General features: G+C 34.2%; 1 long non-coding RNA gene across 1 annotated transcript; it reads left to right on the forward strand.

Moving 5' to 3' along the window:
* The first annotated feature begins 1,781 nt into the window (after positions 1-1,781).
* On the forward strand, positions 1,782-5,529 carry LOC110889746. Its single transcript, XR_002563901.2, has 2 exons — positions 1,782-2,093; positions 5,084-5,529. It is a non-coding gene; the product is annotated as an uncharacterized LOC110889746 (long non-coding RNA).
* The last annotated feature ends 19,639 nt before the right edge of the window (positions 5,530-25,168 follow it).

A 25,168-nucleotide genomic window follows, 5' to 3' on the forward strand; every position in this document is an offset into this window, starting at 1 on the left:
CGCGTGCATGGTACCAACGCTTTACTGATTTCGTTCTCTCTTTGGGGTTTCAGCAAAGTAAATGTGACAATTCTCTTTTCACTTACGCGCACAATGGCAACACTGCGTATCTTCTTATATATGTTGATGACATCATCCTTACGACATCGACTGACTTTCTTCGTGTTCAGCTCATGTCTAGTCTGGCAGCTGAATTTGCCATGAAGGATCTCGGGCCGCTAAGTCACTTTCTGGGTCTTCACGTAACCAGGCACGGTAACAACATGTTTCTTTCTCAACAAGTCTACACGAAAGAGATTATAGACAGGACATGCATGTCTTCGTGTAAACCCGCTGCCACACCAGTTGATACCAAACCCAAGCTTGGTTCGACCTCTAGTCCCGACTATGAAGACCCAACATTGTACCGTAGTCTTGCGGGAGCTCTTCAATATTTAACATTCACGAGACCTGACATCTGTTATGCAGTTCAACAGGTGTGTATGTACATGCACGCACCAAAAGTGGACCATTGGAATGCTCTTAAACGAATCATTCGCTATCTTCAAGGCACCTCCTCTCACAGCTTAACTATTGGTGCATCTACAGATTTCTCGTTACGAGCATACACTGATGCTGACTAGGCAGGGTGTCCCGATACACGGCGGTCAACATCTGGTTATTGTGTTTACTTAGGCCCTAACATTATTTCATGGTCCTCTAAACATCAATCTGTTATTTCCCGTTCCAGTGCTGAAGCAGAATATCGGGGGGTTGCGAATGTGGTTGCAGAAATTTGTTGGCTTCGCAATCTTTTGCTTGAATTACACAGGCCTCTAACCACTGCTAGTCTGGTTTATTGTGATAATATTAGTGCCATCTATTTATCAGGGAACCCGGTTCAGCATCAACGCACTAAACACATCGAGCTGGACATTCATTTTGTTCGTGACCTAGTTCAACGAGGTACTGTACGGATCCTGCATATCCCCACACGCTTTCAGGTCGCGGACATCTTCACGAAAGGTTTACCTAAGGTGTTATTTGACGATTTTCGATCCAGTCTCAGCATTCGACCACCTCTCGCTTCGACTGCGGGGGTGTAATAGACAATTGTATATAATAGGAAAATATCTCTTATTATTGTCATGTATATCTCTCCTCAATATGAGGAGATTTGGTTGTACCCTTTATATTGTTTGTTATGTTTAATGAGAAGGCAAGCTTTGAATTCCCACAATACCCAACCTTGAACTTTGAAGAAACCACAGGGAATAACCACAAAATTAACTCTTGTAATATATAAAACACAATTTTTCTTTTCTCTCTTATTATTTCATTAAACCTTTTTAATTATGTATGTAAACCATTTTTTAAATAATTATACGTAATTGACGTATTAAAACTAATTCGAAGCCACTTCGGTAATTAGCTTACAAGTAAATTAATGAGAATATTTCACAAAATGATCACTACAAGAAATAAGGCATTTAGCCACTAACCCTTTAGCGACGAAATTTTTCGTCGCCATAGGTCAGGTATAACAACGAAGTTTAGTTGCTATAGGTTTTCCAAGAAATTTAATTTTTTGACATCTATAGGGACGAAAATTGGCTTCTATAAACTTGGCGGGGTGGAGGGAAATTATCCCGCTTTGTGAAAATATTTATACCAACCAAATTTCGTCCCAATAGAAAAATAAAGTTTTAATTTTTTTTTTAACCTAAGTGTAAATAAAAACGAAAAAACAAAAAACAAAAAATCATTTTTATTAACCTACAGCGACTAAACCTCGTATGCAATAGCCCTGAACATTGTTTCATATAAAAGACATCCTCTTTTTCCCCTAAAACCAGTTCCCTCAATCTTCCCTAAAACCCTCCAGCAGAACCCACTTCCCTCCAGAGAAATCAAGTTTTTTCCGGCGATTTTGGGCAAGAAACCACCGTCGTGACCGGCCGCTGGTAAGTTCCATCCTCTTTATCTTCTTTTTTGTTCATTTAGGGTTTAATTTTATCTTTATTTACATGTTTCCGGCGATTACCGGTGGTTTTCGATCATCTGGAGTGTTCAGTTCGAAGGTTCATTGTTTCACTTCTTCAAGCTGATTTCAGGTTTGCTCTGTTTCTCCAATTTAATCTTTTCTTCATTTACACCATGCTTGGATTTGATTGTAAAGTAGACACGAAGCTTCCTTCTAGATGTATATGTGATTTATAGTCCTTGTTTGTTTATTAGTAGAATTTTAGATAGGGTTTTTTCATCTATGCCCTAGGTGAGTTTTTGGGGTCATTGTGTGATGAACACTATCAATCAGATATTGTAGGCGATTGACTAATGAATAGACCTGGAAAACGGGTCGGGTCGGGTCATGGGTCAAACGGGTCCAGCGGGTTTAGCCTTGAGTAAACCCATAAATAAATTTGAAGTGAACATATGTAACATTGTAAGTCCGTGTTCCATCGGGTTTAGCCGTTGAGTTTAGTATTAGAATTATAAGATCGTGAGTTCAAGTCTGGTTCATGTCTTTTTTTTTGTTAATAGTTCAACTCCATTGTGATTTATGAATAAAAGTGTTCTAACATTAAATTTTGATTTGGGAATAAAAGTGTTTGTTAAATAAACCCAGTTTCAGTGCATTAGGAACAAGAGTCCAACTATTGAATTGGATTATTAATATATCAAAACTACTTAATGAAAATTAGTTTCACAAGATTTAATGTTGATGTCAAGTTTGGAATGTCAGTCAAGTCCTTTGAGAAACTGAGTTTTTTTTTTGTTTGTTTGAAAGTTTAACTTCATTTTGAGAAACTGAGGTTAATAGACCTCTAATTAGGCAGCTTGTGTTCTTGGTTTAAAAAAGTGCGCCTTAAGCGCGCTTAAACGCAAAGCGACTCTAGGCGCAAAGAGTTGCGCCTTGTATGACATAAAGCGAGCTATGTACAAAAAGCGCACAAAAAGCGAGCTTTTTTGGAAAAAAAAATCCCACTGAGGCGCGCGCTTTTTGTACAAAAGGTGTTTTTGTGATTTAAAGTGTTATACATGCAGCTAAAATGGTTGTACATTATATGATTTAGACATTAAATCATATGTAAACCTTATTTGTCACTATATTTTGGGCAAGGGATGCTAAAAGACTATAGGATATATATAAAAAATATATAAGCACCTTGTGCCTCACGTACGAAAAGATGACCGCTTTTGCGATTTACGCTTCACGCTTTAATTTTAGAACTTGTCGCTTTTGTGCGCTTCACGCTTTTTTAAACCAAGCTTGTGTTGTAGTTGAGGTCCTTGCAAATCATGACTAAAAATCTATTAATGTGGTATACAGACAATTATTACCAAGTCGTTAGTCCAAAATGATTTAAGTTGGCTAGAACCTATTTCAAGTTCATAAAAGTGTTTTAGTTTGAACATTGAAGGCACTTGTTACTAGGATTTTGGTGCCAGATCCAAACCATTCACTTCCACTAGCTAAATAGGTCAAGTGGTCAACATGATTTACATAATCCAAAACGATTATAACCTTTAAACCACATAGCTTTGTCCCCCAACAAAATTTGCCCATGTTTAACACTTTGAACATGAATGATTTTCTCCTTTAAAATGTCATTAAGAAGTTTCTGTTGTAATTTGCGTAAATTAGTGAGTTCGCTATGATGGTACAAGTTTTTATGGCCGCTTAATCGCTTAATGGACTTATAAACACATTAAACTGCAAGACTGATTAGTGAGTTCGCTATGATGGTACGAGTTTTTATGGCCGCTATGACTTTTATGGCCGCTTAATCGTTTGCCGGCTGCAAATATGCTGCAGACCGGCTGCGAACATGCTGCAGTCTGGCTGCAAATACTCTGCAGACCCATAAAAAGGTACTGCTAGTAATCTTTTAACAAAAAAGATATGAACGATCAAACGAATTAACAAACGGTCTGCATGCGAAACTTACCTGATAATTGAAGTGCTGCTAGTATGTTTTTAAATGTCGATGCTGATTGCTTAATGCCTGAGCCTGAATGTTTTTGGACGGCTGAATGCTTAATTAATATCGATTACCCTAAAGTTTTTATTTATCATGGATTTTTTGCATTATCTCTTTAAGTTACAATATAATCTTTATTTTTATCAATGATTTTGCATTATTTCTTGAAGAATTGCATTTAGTTATGATGATATGTTAGCAACAGTTTGTTATAAATCGATATAGGTTAAGTTAGGCTAATGGGCTTTGGCCCAGATATGTTGTTTGTAACAGAATCACACATTTGAATCGGTTCCAAATTGATGGCTTCGGTTCTTTGTTGTTCCTTACCCGACCCGACCCGACCCGATACCCGAAATACAACATTTACAAGAACCGACCAAATACCCTATATACTATAATAGGGTCGGTTTCGGGTACTTTTCGGTTCGGTTCTCGGTTCTAGTCGGGTCGGACCTATTTATGCTCACCCCTAATTATAATTATTATTATACATATAATTAAGTTATTTTTTATATTTATATAAATGGTAATTATTATTATATAAATATACGTTTCATATATTAATAAAAAATATATAAACAGAAAGCTTGTTTAGGCTCGCGAGCCGACTCGAGCTCGATAAGCGAAACTCGGGCTCGAGCTCGTTTACTAAACGAGCTTGTTTTTAGGCTCGAGCTCGAGCTCGTTTAAAATCATTCATCCACGATAGTTAGACAGTTTTATTACAGAAAATGGCTTATAAAATAACACAAGTAGTACATAAGATGGCTAATAAAATAATTTCATTCACGACAGTTAGACAGTTTTATTAGTTAGTATAATACCATTCATTCATATTAAAGTAGAAAAAGGGAAAGATAACGTTCCAATATTATATAATTAGATAAAAGGAACATGTCTTCGGTGGGTTCGTAGTTGATGTGTTTGATGAAATGATGAAAAAAATGAATGAACCATTTGATCGGATTTCATTTAATGATCCTCAATATAATAATTTGATAAATAAATACCCATTCTGAGAGAAATCAAGAGAAATCAAGATGAAAACTTCAAGAATTGTTATATATTTTGTTTACGAGTTTTATCTGATTTCATTTATTTAAATGCATGTTCAGCTTCTCAGAATGCTTTCAGTGGAATTCTAACTAGTCGAATTCTAACTGGTCTTCCCAAGCCTGGAGGCAGGAGTTACAGAAAATTGTAAAAAAACCTATAGCAACCAAATTTAGTCTTTAAAGGTGAAATTACAGAAAATTGTAAAAACTCTATAGCAACGACCCTGTTGCGACTAAGTTTGGTCGCTGTAAGTCAATCTATAGCGACGCCTTTGTAGCGACGAAAATTGCACCCTGTTACGACAGATCAATAGCAACGACCCTGTTGCGACTAAGTTTGGTCGCAATAGGTTAAGACGGAATTTCGTCGCGAAAAGTCTTTTTTGGGTCGTCGCTAAAGGTCCGATTTCTTGTAGTGGATAACCAAGTTTTAGTAGTGTTTCAATTAGATCACTTATAAAAAAAATTGTTCTAATTAACTCATTAAATTTTATTTTATTTGCTAATCCTATATAATTAACCTGAATGGGAGGTAAACTATCGTAGGTAACATTTATTTTTTATTTTTATTAAATATGTTGACATAATTTATTTAATAAAAGAGAAAAATAAAGTTAATCAAATAAAAAATAGATACACATTAGTACTGTCGCACTACCACCTAACCGTTGAACCACCACCATGCCATCGAACCATCGCACCACCCAATTGCCACCCAAGGTACCATCCAACCGTCGCACCATCAAATTGTTGCACCACCCAACACCGTCGCATCATCATGTCGTACCATCACTGATACCGTGTTGTGGAACCACCATCGGTATCGTACCATGGAACCATCCAACCATTTTTTGGTGACCATCATGCACATGAGAATTTAGTTTTTGATGGATATAAAGTGATGAATAGATGGGAATAAAGATATGCTAAACTTTATAAAAATTTAGTTCAAACTAAATTGTAACGAATGGATAGTTATATGATGGATATAAACTTCATATTTGCTTTATTGTTTGATGATCACCTTCAAATTAAACTTCATATTGATCAATCATGTGCAACTTTTTTAATAAAGTTGAATTTAGTTCTTAATGGATATAAACTTTATTTTTTTTTACTAAAACTAAATTATGTGTAAAAAGACTTAAAATTAAAAGTGACTTATTCCATGGTTTCAAGAAGTTTTTTATAACTCATATTGACCATTTTGGATTTTATAAATTAGAGTGCTTTGGTTTGTCCTCATTTGTTATATACTTTGTTATATAATAAAAAAACTTAGTTACAGAAAATGAGAAAAACATAAAATTTGTGTTTTAAATACTATTAGAGTTAGTTGCGAGGTTAGTCCTTGTGGTTTCTCCAAAGTAATAAGGTTGGATACTAAGTTCTTAATTGACAAAAATACCCTAAGTTTTCAGTTAGTATTTAACACCTGTTAGCCTTAAATCCCTAGGATGTTACAAAACCAAAAGTTAATACCTTATATTGTTGCTTTAAACTATTAGTAACTAGTTTAAGATCCTGCGAGTTTCACGGGTGGCTTAACACAAACATATAATATCTACTGGCATTGAAGCGCATGTATGAACTATACCTACTTTCAGGAACCCCCAATATTTTTGTTTCAATATTAGCAGCCTGATAAATTCATATATATAATATGTTTTCCAATCTGCTCACGAATATCTACATCATGAGCAACCTAATCATCACACTACAAATAAGATAAATTTATTCATGAACTTCGTGATAGTAATATATCCTTTTCTGACCATTTTTACAACTTGTATTACCATCGCTGCCTTAAAAATTCTTGATACTTGCCATTGTGTCGACCCATACGCTTGACTATTCCAACTCTATTTTCAACACTCTCCACCTCCACATGGGCAACAGTTATTGCTCTCTAACCTCAACTATCTGAAATAATTATTTATTATTTATTATCAGCCTCCTATAAAATGCAAGAAATACATGATAATATCTGTACTGAACACGAGTCGCTCACGGTTTCTCCAAACCTTTTAAGTTCATAAAAATAAAAAAAAATTGTATATGAAAAATGGCTGGTCAAATTCAAATTAGGCTTACTTATGCTGAATCATAAGCTTGCTAGTGAGTACAAATTTAACTCCACTGCAAGGTTGTTAAAGAATCCCACCAGTCTTTAGATACACCTATAAGAGGTGCTAGTGTCCACTTCAATGTAACGTACTGTAGTATCTGCACCTTCTTCCTCGACCTCCGGTCTTGCTTAAATAAAGTTTTCAAGGATCCTGCCAAAAGTATGAATTAAGATGTATTTTCAATAGATAACAATAATGGATTATGCTCCGATAAAAATTTAGGAAGCGCTCTGAAGCACGCCGAAGGCCATTTATCGATCACATCTCTCCCAACCAGCACTCTATGAATTTTACTTAATTTCTTACCTTTTTCATCTTCAAACATAAAAGTAAACTTACTCCCCTTCATCTCGTCTTCATTCAAATTTTCGCTCGTCTGACCACCTCATCGCATTAAAGTCACCCAAAAAACCACAACCCCAAAATATTTGCTAAAACACAAACATTAATTATACAAAACTAAATATTCCCAAAATTGTGAGATTGATTCCTTATGTATAAACTTTGAAATCCTTAAAATGCCTTAAAACTAACTAAAAATTGCCCAACTTTTTATTTAATGCATCATTTGAACCAAAAAAGTAACATATTGATCAACAAATAAATACTTACTTCAACCAAAAAATAACATAGTTAACACAATTAATCCGTTATTTCAGCAAATGGCACAACTCAACGACACAAAAAAGAATACTTTAAGAGAACAAACAAACCTGACAAACAACGGGACCATTGGAGCTAATCTTAGCGCTTCCACAAGGACTATGCTTGAGATCAAGGATAATCGATTTAGCAAAAAACAACCCAACTTAACTTGAAGATATGGATTAACTCTTACGATATGAAGAAAAAATAGAAACACGTGCGCGGTTCTGGCGGGTGTGGTCGCACCTTGTATTCGACTCAAGCGAAAACTGCATCCACTCATTTTAGTAATACGATTGATGACCTAGCACACACACAAACACATCTCCCTGCAAATTGAAACTAATAGTAAAGTTGGAATGATATGTGGATATTAAAACTTGAAAGCAAGACGTATGATTTTGAAAAGCTAGAGAGACTCATGGCGACTCCAGCCATTGCAACCCATCCAAGGTGTATCACGTAGAACCCAATTCCTTTGTCAGCATACTTTTGAGCCCATTTTTCTGTTAGTGCTACCTACAACAACATAAACATGTTCAACATGTAAACAATCCCTTTTAAACCATGAACCATTGACACTTGAGCTAAAATCATCCTATTCAACAATTCAGATATATCATTCCAGTCAATAATATTATTTTTGTACTCATAATTAAAGCATTAACTAATTACAACCGAAAAAATTGTTTGTGGGTCAACCCAAACCATTTTGACCAGTCACACAGCCTTTCCGCCCCGTCCATCTTGCCACCTCTATTTGACACTTTCCAAATTTCTGTTTTTTCTTCCTTGTATTTTTCATGAAAGGAATATTAATATCATCGATACCAGACATGAAGATAAGATACTTATACCCGTTTGTTGCAAGCTTACTGCTCGACTCCACTAAATTTGCCACTAGTAAACTGCATTAGTATAAGTTCATCAGACTTCAGAAATGGATATCGCTTTTCATTTGTAGGTATGCGGGACTTGCAAAATGAAAAGAAAAAAACATAAAAAATTTCTATGAACCTACACGTCAGTGGTCAAGGGAGTTGTATACATTCTCCCCGAAGCCACTGTAATAACACAAGCATAAGGTTGAGATTTCTCAAGCAATGGAAGCAGTAGCTCTGTCATGCCATAGGTCCCTAGTACGTTCACAGCAAAATTCATTTCGTATCTGTTTTTTTAAATGAAAAAAAGAAAATAATATTGTCAATTAAGTGGTTATAAGGCGTGTAATGTTCGTGAAAAGGAAAAAAATTGGTGCCCTTCCGATGTCGTCACTCTCGAGTTCTCAAGTATGCCAACATTATTAACCTAAAATAGATAAGGATTCTAAATAAAGATATAACCCAAACAAAAAAATGTATACAGAAAACACAATAAAAATAAACCAAACTTAAATTGTCTTTTGGAAGAAATGTGCAATACTAAAGATCAGTGGGACTAAATTAGTAGAGGTGGCAATCTCGACCCAGTTATTTATGAATGAGAATCTCATAAAGGTCATATAAATATTAGCTAAGAGGAGAGCTCCTCAAATGGCGCGAAGAGGTGAAAGTCGCCAAAAGTCATGTTTAATTGATACAACCAACTAAATCATATAATCAAAGATAAATATCATTATTAATATTATATTTTTGCAACAACAATTAACGCATTTAGTATGTATGAAAGTATGAAACAGTTTAAATTATGTTAGCGGGTCAACTCAACCAACCCGTATTGAATTCCAACACAAACCCCTTATCCATCAAGTCACATCTAATATCCGGTCTTTATGTCCTAAAGTAACAACAATGTTTACATCTAATAATCCATTCCAGACTTAAAGCCAAAGTAGACTCCTTACGATGCGTGGGTACCATAAAGATAAAGAAAAAGCCGAAAACCGTACCTCCAAGTGAACATTTGGTTTGGTTACTGGTACTCGACTGAATTTTAGAGACTGCTTCTTCCCCTCTTGCCTTATTTTGACAAACCATGTATACCATTGCTCCTCTGTTATCATATTCATAACAATAAAAAACAAAACGTTTAAGAATCTATGCAAAATATTGTCTGCCCAAAACATATAATCGAACTGGACTCTCAAATTCAAACACAATACTTTCTTGTCAGTGTTATTAGAAATCTTTTTTTGTCAATTACAAATTATTAAGAAAAATGACAACTTTTTGAATAACATAAAATACCTCTATGCAAGACCTTGCGTAGTGGCATAACTGATTCCAGAATTAGCTCCGGTACCACACAATTCTATGCATCTATTCGTCTGACCATATCTTCTGGAATAATATTCGTCTAGCCAATTCTTTCCATCTACATCAGCAAAGATCCCCTTATTTTAAGAATTTACATCTCACATATCAAAGTACAATACCTAAATTGAGCTGCTAGATAGATAATATTCAACTTCAATCTCTTTCACACATGCATGTACGCTAGTAATTTCTCAAAAATCCGCATATCATCAATTAGAGGATAAGGCATATCATAGTTAACTAACATATCTCTTAAAAAATATATTATAAAATGACGGTTTGACATAAAAAATTGTGTAAACTCACCTGATCCTTTAGCTCTTCTTCAAAACAAAGTTGTGTGGTAGCACTAACAGCACTAAACTAAACGGGACATGGCTTTAGGATCAACAACTATAAGGTGATGGACATCTACCAAACATAAAGCGATAAAGCCCATACCCAATTTCCAACTTGACTTATAAACCAATAAAATAATTTGTATTGGCTCATAAATGACAGCTACAACACCAACTTTACCAGCCCATAGAGTAGTCCACTTTAAAGAAAACCCACCAATGATGGTCTGAAAAAACTTGAGGGCCTAAACTTTGTAAATCCAATTGTGCTTGTATCCAACATTTTAGTCTAGTCTAGTTAACTTTCCAACTTATCCTGGCCCGTATGAGTATTACAAACTGGTAGCCGATCATATATCCACTTAACCACCATCATAGATTCCCTTATGTTTGAGCCGAAGCGTCTTCTGGCAATTTTAAATATTGCGCTGAACAATTAATTTTGACCCGGCTAACACCCTCATTTATATCAACCCAATCCCTCTTTATCATATCTTTCCGAGTCAGATCCAATAATAAAAACCCCATACAAATTAAAAAATCCTGCTCCATGACCTCAGTACCGAGATAAACAACTTGACTCCAGCCTTTATTAATAAATAAATAAATATTTGTATCTTTTACTGTCATGTACTGTTGTGGGCTTCTGTACGTTATCTCAAATTGCTGAATACCGTATCGATGAAGCAAAACCCACCTCCAGATAACCTCAGTTCGTATGAATGTCATTAATTTCTCTATTATTTGAGTACCATGGGGAAGAAAGAAGCAGATTCCTTGGCTGAAACGCATATAAACTGAAATTACTTTCAACATACTTCGCAAATTTTGTTACCCACTTGTAAAAAAAAAAAAAGAAAAGTTCTTGCTTCCTGCCCAATTCTCCATGGTAATATTTTTTGACTTCTTCCACCATGACTTTGTATTCTTAGTGCAAAATTAAAAAAAAAAGATTATTCATAAAGACTAATTCGTTGATATAATTCAACTTTTCGCAAAATAACCTCTAGATGAAGGATAAAAGCGGTTGAATTAGGGTTTCTCAATGGTACACTTACCTGACCCGATTTAGCTTTCCCAATCAAATCAAAGCCATCAAAAATCGAATCAAAAGTCTGAGCTTGAACGGGAAACATAGCCTCAATCCCCTTAGCCTTCAAGGCATACTTCAAAGATTCAAAAATCCTAAAATTCTAAACCGATTTGGGATCCTCTTCTTTACTTCCAACCTCCTTCACATCTACCTCAATAATCTTCATTTGTTTTCTTCTTACTTTTCTTCAGACTCTTCGATCTTCATTAACTCCACAAATATTTTTAAAACCGCAATCAATCAAGTTATTCGGTAAATTTAATAGATACGTTGTACACAAATGTGACTTACTTAAGGTTCAAACTAAAGAAACATTAAAATAGTTTAAAATCTAATTAATCAAGTTATTCCATAATCTGAATACATCCGACACACACAAACATATATGAATTAAGCTTGAAACTATTGAAACATCAAATTAGTTTAAAAAATGTAATCAATCAAGTTATTATTGAATAAATAGAATACATATGTCATTATCTTTCCTCCTCTAAAAACATACAATAGAGTCTTTGACTAAAGTATTTGAGCTTTTCCACAAACAGAGGCGTACAAATCAAATATTAAACAACAATCCTAAACACCCGCATACAATCTTCAGAGTTATTGGTTTACGAAAACTACCGAATACTCCAGGACAGAGAGAAGAGGGGTTTAAACCAAAAAATTAGACATAATCAACAACGACAACTATTATAAAAAAACCCTAATCGATAAAAATGTGGAACATTATATGTGTAGTATCAATAGCGAGAAGGGGCTAACAAAATACCCTACTCGATAAAGTAAACAATGCTTGATCGTAATCTTAAAAAGCCAAAAAACGAAATCAGAACAAAACAATAAGCCTAATCGATAAAGAAATCAATGATAAAGAAAATAATGGTCGATTCATCAAAATCATCATATTATTTAATCATAACAAATGAACTTGAAACCCCCAAATCCTACACATTAACATACATGATGATAATCACGGTGGAAGATGGATTGAGAGAACCTGATAAATTCTGACTCTAATTCTATAAACCCTAGTTTTTGCTTTCAATCAATTTCTCCATAAAGACTGGTTGCTTTCAATCGCGATTGAAGATAAAGAAATCTTGGGGTCTGGAGATTGAAAATAACAGATTAGAGATCGATTAAAGCGAAAGAATCAAAAAAATTGTCAGATTACAACATCAAAGATAGAGATAAACATACCTGGATGATAATTTTTGTGTTTGAGATTTAGGGTTTTCTGAATGGCCTGTTACAAAAGCGTGGTTATTGTGATTGCAATTAAGATAGGAATGAAACTGATTTCAACAATATGGAAAGTCCATCAATCTCTTATCAATTACGGACAAGCAAAAAGAGGGATGAAAGGCGTGGTGGAATCCCGCTCAATTTCTTTCAAAGTGGTGTAAGAATATGCCATGTGGCATAAGTTGGTTTTGCTTTATTAGAAGTAGTAGACTAATGTTATTACTTTCCATAAACCACAAGCACTAAATTCTAATTAACTCTTCCATATTCTTACGCTGTGTTTGGCTCTTTTTCTAGTAATGTTTGCTATTCAAAACAATAAATTCAAAAGATTAAATTGAAAAAAAGTTGAAATTATGTATATTTTAAATTTTTTCTAAGTTTATTTAACAAGTAATTTAGTTTTTCTCTAATATTATGTAATTTTTAGTTTTAATATGAAGAAAGATCTTAAAGCACTTTTTTATTCAAAACCATAAATTCAAAAGATTGAATTGAAAAAAAGTTGAAATTATGTATATTTTAAATTTTTTCTAAGTTTATTTAACAAGTAATTTAGTTTTTCTCTAATATTATGTAATTTTTAATTTTAATATGAAGAAAGATCTTAAAGCACTTTTTTATTATTTTTTTTTTATTTTTGTATACGTTTCATTGAAAATTGCATTTTAATTATCTGAATTATCTGAATATAGTGTTATTTGATTTTGTGATGTAAAAATTATTTTATTTTAAATTTATCTCGGCTTTTAATAGAATTTACATGGAAATATGGACTAAAAGATTTTTTTTAAATGGCAAATTAGGATCACTAACGGACCACTAGAGTATTATCGTGACACCAGCAGGACCACCCGATCATATCCATCTCCACTAGGCTATAATGCCTATACAGCAAGTCAGCAATTCAGAAGGAAACCCAAAAATCTGGGAAAAACCCCCTTTGTGAAAATCGAACCCATGACTTAATGGTCCTAAAGCCTTATCTCACCCCAATATGCCACTAGGCTACAATACCATAGGCTACACTGAAAGATATTAAACAAAACATTCTTTTCCTAATTTTTTAATTTATATATGTTAAATTAATTATTTGTTTGAGAAACAATTTACAAAAAATAAAATTAGTTATAAATTCAACTTTTTATCTTGAATGAATTGAATTTGCTATTTTAAAGTAATTAAACCATTAAAAATTTTTTTCTTATTATGTTTTTAATATTTTAATGTCGAAAGCGTATTTAAGTAAATTTGTTTTTTTGTCTTATTATATTTATTGTTTTTTATTTCCTTTTTTGTTTCATTACATTAATTTCTTTTTATTAAAAATCTTATTTTTTATTAAACAAAATTTTTAAATCAGATTTTTTCAAAGTTTTTTACACAAAAACATTTTTACGAGCCGTGTTTTTTACGCCCCGTTTTTTGCGTGCCGTTTTTTCGCCCGATTTTTTACGCGTCTTTTTTTTACGTCTGGTTTTACACGCCGTTTTTATGCCCCTTTTATACACCCCATATTTACGTGCCGTTTTATCACCCGTTTTTACGCGCCGTTTTTTACGCCCCGTTTTTACGCGCGATTTTTTTACGCTCCGTTTTTTACACATGTTTTTAAACTTTTTTTTACGCTTTTAAACTTTTTTTTTTCGAAAACTTTTTTTTACGGTTTTAAACTTTTTTTTACAAAAACTTTTTTACAAAGAACAAAAATTTATATGAAAATATTTTTACGGTTTTAACCTTTTTTTAAAAAAAAAAAACTTTTTTTTACACACACGTTTTTAATGATTTTTACAAAAACTTTTTGTTTCTTCTGTTTTTAACTTTTTTTTACAAAAATTTTTTAACAAAGTTTTTTTTACAAAACTTTTTGCAAAGAACAAAAATTTATACAAAAACTTTTTTTTTCGGTTTTTAACTTTTTTTTTACAAAATTTTTTTTTACAAAATAAATGAGAGACAGAAAGAAGAAAATGAGGAGATTTAAATTTGAGAGAGAAAATGATTTGATGGTTAGTCTAACTTTAAGAGGGGAGAGAGATGATTTAATGGTTTTAGTTAAATGACTATATTACCATTTTAGTTGTCATTATCTGATTGATGAAGAGTAATTCTAGCGGTTCTCGCAACTGGGGACGGTTTTCATTTTAGCGCCCCCATATATATATATATATATATATATATATATATATATATATATATATATATATATATATATATATATATATATATAGGGGACCGCTAGAATGAGAAGCACCCCGAGTTGTAAGAACCGCGAGAACCACACCATCTGGGTCGCCGTTTACCACGATTTTTTTTTACAACTAGATGTGTGTATTATAAACACATCCGTAAAAAAAAATTTAAACGCCGCGCCCGAGGGTGTAGTTTTTTACACCACAAGTTTGGTGTTTTTATTTTTTTTTCTTTTTTCTTTTTTTTTTACACCAAACTTGTGGTGTAAAAAACTACCCCCTCGGGCGCGGCGTTTAAATTTTTTTTTTTACGGATGTGTTTATAATACACACATCTAGTTGTAAAATAAATCGTGGTAAACGGCGACCCGGATGGTGTGGTTCTCGCGGTTCTTACAACTCGGGGTGGTTCTCATTTTAGCGCAATTCTATATATATATATATATGTATATATATATAGGGGATGGTTCAAATGAAAACCACTTTTATTGTGAAAACTCGAAAACTAACTAAAAAAAACCTAAAAAACACACAAATTTTTTTTTCAATTTTTTTTATAAAAATCGCTAGTTTTTATATATAAAAAAACTTTTTTACAAAAAAAAAAAAAATTTGTGTAGTGCACATGTGTAGTACACATACATATGTGCAGTATTACACATGTGCACTACACAAATTTTTTTTTTTTTTGAAATTTTTTTTTATATTAAAAAACCTGCGAAATTTTGATTGCAAAAAAATAAATTAAAAAAAAATGTTTTTGTATGTTTTTTTGGCTTTTTTTAATTAGTTTTCGAGTTTTCACAATAACTAGTGGTTTTCATTTGAACCTTCCCCTATATATATATGTATATATATATATAGGGGATCGCTAAAATGAAAACCACCTCTAGTTGTAAAATCCATGAGAACCACTTTATGGCCCTTAGATCAACTAGATAGATGAATATGATTAAAAGTAGTTAATATTAATATTAAAAGTTTTTTGTCTTATTATGTCTTTAATAATATAATACAAAAGGATATTTAAGTAAAATAACTCTATTTTGTCTTTTTATATATATTAATTTTAAATTACCTTTTTTGTCCTATTCATTAATTACTTTTTATTACTTTTATTTTTTAAACATAATTTCTTTATTAAAAACATTTTTAAATTCAGATTTTTTTTTAAAAGATTTTTATACTTTTTACAATTTAAGTTTTACGTTAAACTTTTTACGTTTTTTTGATACGCCGTTTTTAACGCCATTTTTTAACGCGCCGTTTTTTTACGCGCCGTTTTAACGCCGTTTTTTAACGCGCCGTTTTTAACGCCGTTTTTGACGCGCCGTTTTTTACGCGCCGTTTTTCACGCGCCGTTTTTTACGCGCCGTTTTTACGCGCCGTTTTTTTTAAGGCGTCGTTTTTCTCAATCGGCGTTTTTTTAACACGCCGTTTCTAACGCGCCGTTTTTAACGCGCCGTTCTCAATCGGCGTTTTTAACGCGCCGTTTTTTTAATGCGCCGTTTTTTAACGCCGTTTTTTAACGCGCCGTTTTTTAACGTGCCGTTCTCAAATCGGCGTTTTTAACGCGCCGTTTTTAACGCACCGATTTTTTAACGCGCCGTTTTTTAACGCGCCGTTTTTTAACGCGCCGTTTTTTAACGCCGTTTTTTACGCGCCGTTTTTCACGCGCCGTTTTTTAAAGGCGTCGTTTTTCTCAATCGGCGTTTTTTTAACGCGCCGTTTTTTAACGCCGTTTTTTACGCGCCGTTTTAACGCGCCATTTTTTTAAGTCGGCGTTTTTCTCAGTCGGCGTTTTTTTAACGCGCGGTTTTTTACACGTTTTTTACGCGCCGTTTTTTTCCACGTTTTTTAACGCGCCAAATTTTTTACACGCTTTTTACACGCCGTTTTAACGCGCCGTTTTTCCGAAGTTTTTTAATGCGCCGTTTTTTGAAGTTTTTTAACGCGCCGTTTTTCCGAAGTTTTTTAACGCGCCGTTTTTTTACGCGTTTTTACGCGCCGTTTTTTCAAGCGTCGTTTTTTTAAAACGCGCCGTTTCTCCATGTTTTTTAATGCGTCGATTTTTTACACACCGTTTTAAACGCGCCGTTTTTTTCACTTTTTTTAACGCGCCCCTTTTTGTACACTTTTTACGTTTTGCGTTAAACTTTTTACGTTTTACGAAAAACTTTTTACGTTTTACGTAAAACTTTTTACGTTTTACGTAAAACTTTTTACATTTTACATTAAAATTTTAATCTTTTTACGTTTTACGTAAAATTTTTTACGTTTTACGTTAAAATTTTCACGTTTTACGTTAAACTTTTTACGTTTTACGTTTTACGTAAAACTTTTTACGTTTTACGAAAAACTTACGAAAAAGTTTACGTAAAACTTACGAAAAAAATTTACGAAAAACTTACGAAAAACTTTACGTAAAACTTACGAAAAACTTTTTACGTTTTACGTTTTACGTAAAACTTACGAAAAAATTTACGTAACACTTTTTACGCTTCACGTTTTTACGTTTTACGATAAAAAGTTTACGGTTTACGTTAACAAGTTTACGGTTTAATTTTCTTTTACAAAAACGTTTTTACGCAAAACCGAACGCAACAGAAAATCGCCGTTTTTTTACGTTAATTTTTTTACGTTTTAACGCGCCGTTTTTTTACGTTTTACGTTAAAATTTTTACGTTTTAACGCGCCGTATTTTTACGTTTTAACGCGCCGGTTTTGTTACGTTTTAACGCGCCGGTTTTGTTACGTTTTACGCGCCGGTTTTTTACGTTAACGTTTTTTTACGATTTACGTGCCGGTTTTTACGTTTTACGTAAAACTTTTTACGTTTTACTCCACCACTCATTAGTGGTTCGTCTAAAAAGTGTGTGTGTGTGTGTGTGTATATATATATATTGGGCAGAGTTTCCTCTGTTTTTGGACGATCCTGACAACTAACGTGTCGATATATTCCCAAAACACCACAATAAGCACAACAATATATATTTAAAAATTCCCGACAAGTGCTAAAATAAATAAAAAGAAGTATTACTAATTGAATCTTGTTTGATGTTTTAAACAATATAATACATATAAACAATAATAAAATTAACGTTGTTTAAATTGTACCAAGCCTCGGATGAACCGTCGACCCGTCAGTTGACCGGGTTTGACCCGTGTTGACTGTTTGATCGTTGTTGACCCGAACCCGGTTCTGACCCGTTGACCGCGGGTTGGCGGAACATAGACGAACCGACCCGCTCCAAAACTGAGATGAATTCGAAACAAAAACAAATGAACAGAACTCCTCTTTGACTGTTTTTGACTGAACCGACACCCGTGACCCGAACTTTGAAACCGAGCTAACTTAAACAATAAAACAATCGGACTCTAATCGAAACTTAACCAAATCACAACTGAAACAGAACTCGAATTGAAACTGACCTGAACGGAGACATGAGCCGAACTGAATCAAGCCTGAACTAAGCGAAGCTGAGGCCCCACGTTGACTCGATGAAGACTGAACCAAGTCAAGTCGAGTTACACCATATCAGGACTATTTCAAACCTGCTGAACCGAGATGTCACAGACCCGAGAACCAAAACTGATGTTGACTGAGTGTTGACCAGAACTTGAACCCGGTGCCGGAATTAAACAACTGCGAAAACAACCACCACTTTCACCGCCGCCGTCACAGGTACGGCTTCGGCCGATGCTCCGCCGTCGCCGTCGGTCGTCGTGTCGCACCACCATCACCATCCCAGCCGTGCACCACTGACACAACTCCAATCGTCGGATCTGGAGAAGAGAGACGAGAGGGGGCAGAGGTTGTTGTTTGGTTGTGTGTTTGCTGGTACGAGGTGGGTGTGGCCGGCCGGTTACTCGGCTCCGGCGGCCGATCAGCTGAACGAGAGAGGGAGTGGAGATTGAGAGTAGAGATGTGTAGATGATGTGGTTATGTATAAGGTCTTGTGTGAGTTGTCTGCAGGTAATACGAGAGAGAGAGAGAGAGAGAGAGAGAGAGAGATAGAGTCTGGTGGTATTTAATGAAGAGAGATAGTGAGGGATTAGACATTTGGGGAAAAGACCAAAACACCCTTTTTGTTGGCAACATCTGATTGGTGGAGACTGGTTCTCATGGTTCTTACAACTGGAGGTGGTTTTCATTTTAGCGGCTCCCTATATATATATATATATATATATATATATATATATATGTATATATATATGTATATATATATATATATGTATGTATATATATATGTATATATATATAGAGAAAGTATAATGTACTTCAAGGCTTAACCTACATTAACATACATGACAAAAAATATAACGTGCGTTATTATCATAGAACGTGCGTGATTATAGTCCCATGCGTGATTATGTGGTGCCACGCGTGATTATGTGGTCCCATGCGTGATTATACCCCTGATCCAACGGTTACCATTGTCTCCTACGTGATGTATGGTAAGGCTTTTTGTATGTTAACCTTACTCTATATATATATATATATATATATATATATATATATATGTATATACATATATATGTATATGGGGGACCGCTAAAATGAAAACCACCTCCAGTTGTAAGAACTGAGAGAACCACTTTCTAGCCTTTAGATCAAGGAGATGGATGGATGAGATTTAAAGTAACTAAAATTAATATTAAATAGATTTTGTCTTATTATGTCTTTAATATTTTAATCCAAAAGGGTAGTATAGTAAAATTACACTATTTTGTCTTTATATATATATTATATTTAATTGTCTTTTTGTCTTATTCATTAATTACTTTATATTAAAAAAACAGAATTTTATGTTAAACAATATTTCAAAATTCAGATTTGTATAACAATTTTTTATTAAAAATCATTTTTTTAATTCAGATTTTGTGATAATTTTTTATTAAAAGAATATTTTTATTAAAATATCTTTTTAAATTAACATTTTTTTAACAAACCGATTTTTTTTGCGCGCCGGTTTTTGGCGTCCCGTTTTACCGTGACGTTTTTTACGTCCCGTTTTTTACGCGAATTTTATTTGTGCGCCGTTTTTTTGCGCGCCGTTTTTTATGCTCCGTCTCCGCCCAAATTTTTTTCACCCCGTTTCGCCCCAATTTTTTTTACGCCCCATTTAGCCCCGTTTTTTTGCGCGCCGTTTTTTTAAAGGCGCCGTTTTTCTCAATCGGCGTTTTTTTTAACGCGCCGTTTTTTTCAACGTTTTTGAACGCGACGTTTTTTCAAAGCGCCGTTTTACACCCGGCTTTTTTCACGCCTCGTTTTTTGACGCGCCGTTTTTACGCTCGGCTTTTTCACGCGTCGTTTTTTCAACGCGTCGTTTTTTCAGCGCGCCGTTTTTTTACGTTAACGTTATTTACGTTTTACGTGCCGGCTTTTTACGCTAACGTTTTTTTTACGTTTTATGCGCCGGTTTTTTTACGTTTTACACGCCGGTTTTCTACGTTAACGTTTTTTACGTTTTTTCGTTTTACGCGCCGGTTTTTAAATGACATTTACGTAAAAATTTTTACGTTTTACTAAAAAAACTTTATGTTTTACATTTTACCTAAAACTTTTTACGTTTTACGAAAAACTTTTTACGTTTTACGAAAAAAAAATTACGTTTTACGTAAAACTTTTTACGTTTTACGTTTTACGTAAAACTTTTTTACGTTTTACGTAAAACTTTTTACGTTTTACTAAAAAAACTTTATGTTTTACGTTTTACGAAAAAAATTACGTTTTACGTTTTACGTAAAACTTTTTACGGTTTACGGTTTACGTAAAACTTTTTACGTCTTACGAAAAAAAATTTACATTTTACGTAAAACTTAAAAGTTTTACGTTTTACGTAAAACTTACGAAAAAATTTACGTAACACTTTTTACGCTTCACGTTTTTACGTTTTACGATAAAAAGTTTACGGTTTACGTTAGCAAGTTTACGGTTTAACTTTTTTTTTTTACAAAAATGTTTTTACACAAAACCGAACGCAACAGAAAATCGCACACTCGGGGGGTGTCTCAGATAGTTTGCTATCATTATCGACGCCTCAAAAAAAAAACCAACAAACAAAAATCAAAAGAACGAGTGGATTTTTGAAAAAAAAACGAAATTTTGGCTCAGATTTTCCGATAATCAGAGGCTGCAAAAGTGGGGTTGCAGGTTCAAAAACCTACCCTCCGCCGTTCTTGCCGCGCCATCGTCATCAAAATATGCGGGTTTTTTTTCATCATCATCGCCCCAAACTAAAAACGGATCATAACCTACATAGTTCACTGTTCGAAAAAATACCAACAAAACACCAGCAAAACCCAACAACACCCACAGATTCAAACATTCAAAAATAAGGCACCATATTCAAACGGTTTAAAGATTCAAAAAAAAAACCCAAACTTTTTGAATCAAAACCCACATGCTGAACAAACCCACCAATATAATCAAAACCCACCAAATCATCAAGAATCAACAGAAACAAATCCACCAATTGAATCAAAGAACCCTACCAATTGAATCAAAGAACCCCAATCAAAACAGAAACAAATCAAACCTTTGGGAAAATCATCAAGAATCAACAAACACAGGAGGAGACCGGGACCTCCGCCGCTCACGGCGGCGCTGCCGCCGGCCCACCACCCAGCCATCGAACCGCCACCACCAGCCTTTAACCAACTAAACCGCCACCGCCGGCCCTCTCCACCCACCCACCCACCATCCCCAACGCCACCCGCCACCGCCTCTAACACCACCGCACCCACTGCCACACCACCGCACCCACTGCCACACCACCAAAAAAATCAAAACCCACCAGATTTTTACAAACCCACCAAAATCATCAAACCCACCAAAATAATCAAAACCCACCAGAAAATCAAAGGCTTAAATTCTTACCAATTTAGTAAAGAAAACCCATCATTTTTAGCTAAAACACCCAATCATCTCACCGGCACCGGCCGTCATCGATATTCGCCGGTACCCGGCTCCGATCAACTGTAAAATCGGACAAGACAAAGTGTGTTGGAGAGAGAGTGGGGTTCTGAGTGTGAGAAAGGTAGGAGGAGTTCCAGGCGGGGGGTGGGGGTGACGGCCATGAAGATGCCGGAGACGATGCCGGTGGTGTTCATAAGCTGTCGACGATGATGGTGGTGTTCATAACCCTAAAGATGATGGAGATAATGATCTTCATCTTCATCAGATGATAAAAAAAGTGAGAGAGAGTGTGTGTTTTAAAAGTGAAAATGAAGAGAGTGAGTATATTTAAAAGAGAGAGGAGAGATAAAGTCAGTAGCAATTAATGAAGAGAGATAGAGAGATTAGACATATGGGGTAAATGACCATAATACCCTTTGAGTTGTCAAATTCTGATTGGTTGAGAGTGGTTCTCATGGTTCTTACAACTGGAGGTGGTTCTTATTCTAGCGGCTCCCTATATGTATATATATATATATATAGAGAGAGAGAGAGAGAGAGAGAAAGAGAACAAGGTATATCGTACATTACGGCTTAACGTACTTCACGTACGACAACGTGCGTAATATGTTCCATAACATGCGTGATTAATGTTTTCAATATGCGTGATTATTGTGTTTCAACATGCGTAATTTTGGATTTTTGAGTTATAACGTGCATGATTTTAAAATGAACGTGTGTAATTACCTGTCGTACGTGATGTACGTTAAGCCGTGATGTACGTTAAGCCGTGATGTACGTTAACCTTCCTATATATATATTTGAAATATTAGTAACCAAAGTTTCTTTAGTGTTAATTACTAGAGAAACTTAATGTTGTTTCGTAAACTACACAAAGCACTCAAATTTCTATGTATGTATTTTTTCATTCTTTTGATTATTCTTACTTTTTTTTTCTTTCTTTTTTTTTTGTTTTTTTTTTTGTAATTATCAAGTTTTTCTTAACAATTATAAATATCAAGTGACCTAAGTTAACAAATATGAATTTTGATTACTATTTAATGATTTAAAAATTGATTTTTTCACTTTATACAAAAAGTTGTTTCAAAAAATCGTTTTCACTTGTCCAAATATTATTTTGAGTTATTGGCTTGAAAAAACCAATAAGATGTTTCAAAAAGCTAAGCCAAACACCACCTAGATTGCTAATCGTAAGACTCGATACACAAAAACTCAAATATGTAATGTCGCAAACTCAAGGCAAAAAATAAAAATCATGTAAAAGAAAAAAAAAAAAAACTTCAAATGTATCATCATCGATCATAATTCTCTTGGCCATTTACCTCACATTCCTGACAGTCTTGAAAGAAATGTACATCTACAACGAACTTATCTTCTTTGTTTATACCTATCATCTTTTAGACTACATGGTATGGTGATGGACCATCCTTGGAGGATGATCCGTCACGTAGGCGACACATCATAGTCCTCCCAAGGATGGATCATCCTCCAAAACTAGGGGGCATGGGAGGTTGGTCCTAGTCATCATCCTCCACCACTTTTATATTTTTTTTATTTTTTTTAATCTTCAACTTTTTTTAAACATTTAACAAATAAAGTAACAAAATATTTTCATTAATATTAAAAAACATTACATAAACTTAAAAAAAAAATTAAACTTAAAAAAAATAAACTAAAAAAAACATAAACTTAAAAACCTAAAGTTAAAAAAAAAACTTAAAAATATCCTAACATATTAAAATAAGCTACTAGTCGTCGTCTTCCATGTGGTGGGCGGGTTCGTTTTATAAAAAGGGAAGAGTGGTTTATAAAATGTGAGAGAGATGGGGTGGTAGTGGGTGAAAAAGTTGTGAAAATAGAGGTTAAAGATGTGAGTATTTATAAAAATGGAAGTGAAATGGGGGTTTTTTAAATTATAGCCGTTAGATTCAATTTTTTTTTATCACCTAATTCGCTTCGTCGCCAACGGCTACTTTCGGACGATCAGGACGGGGACGGTATGGGGCGGCACGGTGTTTGGACCGTCGCCGACCCGCGACGGGCCAGGGCCGACCCCCATACCGTGTAGCCTTAGATAGTATGTAGATATCTTACTACCTCATCATGTCACTTAGGAACTATAACAATACATGTCTGAAATTTTGATGAACTGTTAATAATAAATAAAATTGTAAAAATGTTATAAAACACGGTTATTATTTTAGTAAAATAATTTATTGTAACTTTTGTTATGTCTTTTTTAGGTCAAACCAGTTCTTTTTTGTCGGCCATAATTGCCATTATTTAACAATCTTTTTTTTTTTTTTTTTTGAACGGCTTAAAATCAATAGTGTATCATTAAAATCGTTTAGAGAAATATAATTATAACAAATATATATTTTGCGATTAATAGTATATAATAATTAAATCCCTTCTCTGATCAAGTACTTTCTTATTTCTTCGATAACATTTACCTGTCAGAGCTGGAAGTTCATAATTATAACTGAAAATTGATTTATTTGACCACTATATATCCTTTTTTAAATGGTATAATAATTAATTATAATCGAATGATATGGCAATACATCTGTTTCTATTCAAGAGAAATCAAGAAACAGACAAATTATCTAAGTAATTTAACATTAAAATCAGTACTAGATCGACAGCCTTGTAACAAGAAAAAGGGAAAACGATGCTTAAAAAAACTAAAAGATATGTGAAATTACTACATCGATCTTTCTTAAGTTTTCATAACCATGAGATTTTGGAGTCTCTTAGCCAATCTATCTTTCTTCTCCTCAGTCTCGTCCATCCTATAGTGAGCCCTCATATGGCTAGCAAGACGCTGCGATGTTTCAAAGACATAACCACATCTCACACATGGTCCATAGTAATCAAGTTTTTTAGTTTTTGCCCCGTCAGAGCTAGCAAACTTTTGGGTCTTAGTGGGCTGGACTAGAATTCGAGTTGGTGGTCCTTCGGTTATAGAAAGATCACCTCCCATTACAGGGTCATGTCCCAAAGTAAACATAAGATCTTTGGGAACCTGAGGAGTTTGATTATTTTCGGTGACTCTTCTTGTTCCTCGTACCTCATTGACACTGGTACCTGGTTGACCTAGTCGAAGTTTAAGATCAATGTTGGTGTCCACGGTGGTCGAGGGATTCGGCCCACTCAGAATGGTAGGGTAAACCGGTTGTGGCATTTGTGGGATAAAGATTTCCGGAGGTATAGAACACCCATTTGTGGGTGAGGTAAAAGGACTATGCATAGCATATTTAGGGCTAAGCCTAGCCCTAGCATGACCGCGTTTATTAGAGATAGTAAACATGGCTGAAAGA

This window comes from Helianthus annuus, chromosome 11 (assembly GCF_002127325.2).
Source record: "Helianthus annuus cultivar XRQ/B chromosome 11, HanXRQr2.0-SUNRISE, whole genome shotgun sequence".
NCBI classification, from domain to species: Eukaryota; Viridiplantae; Streptophyta; class Magnoliopsida; order Asterales; family Asteraceae; genus Helianthus; species Helianthus annuus.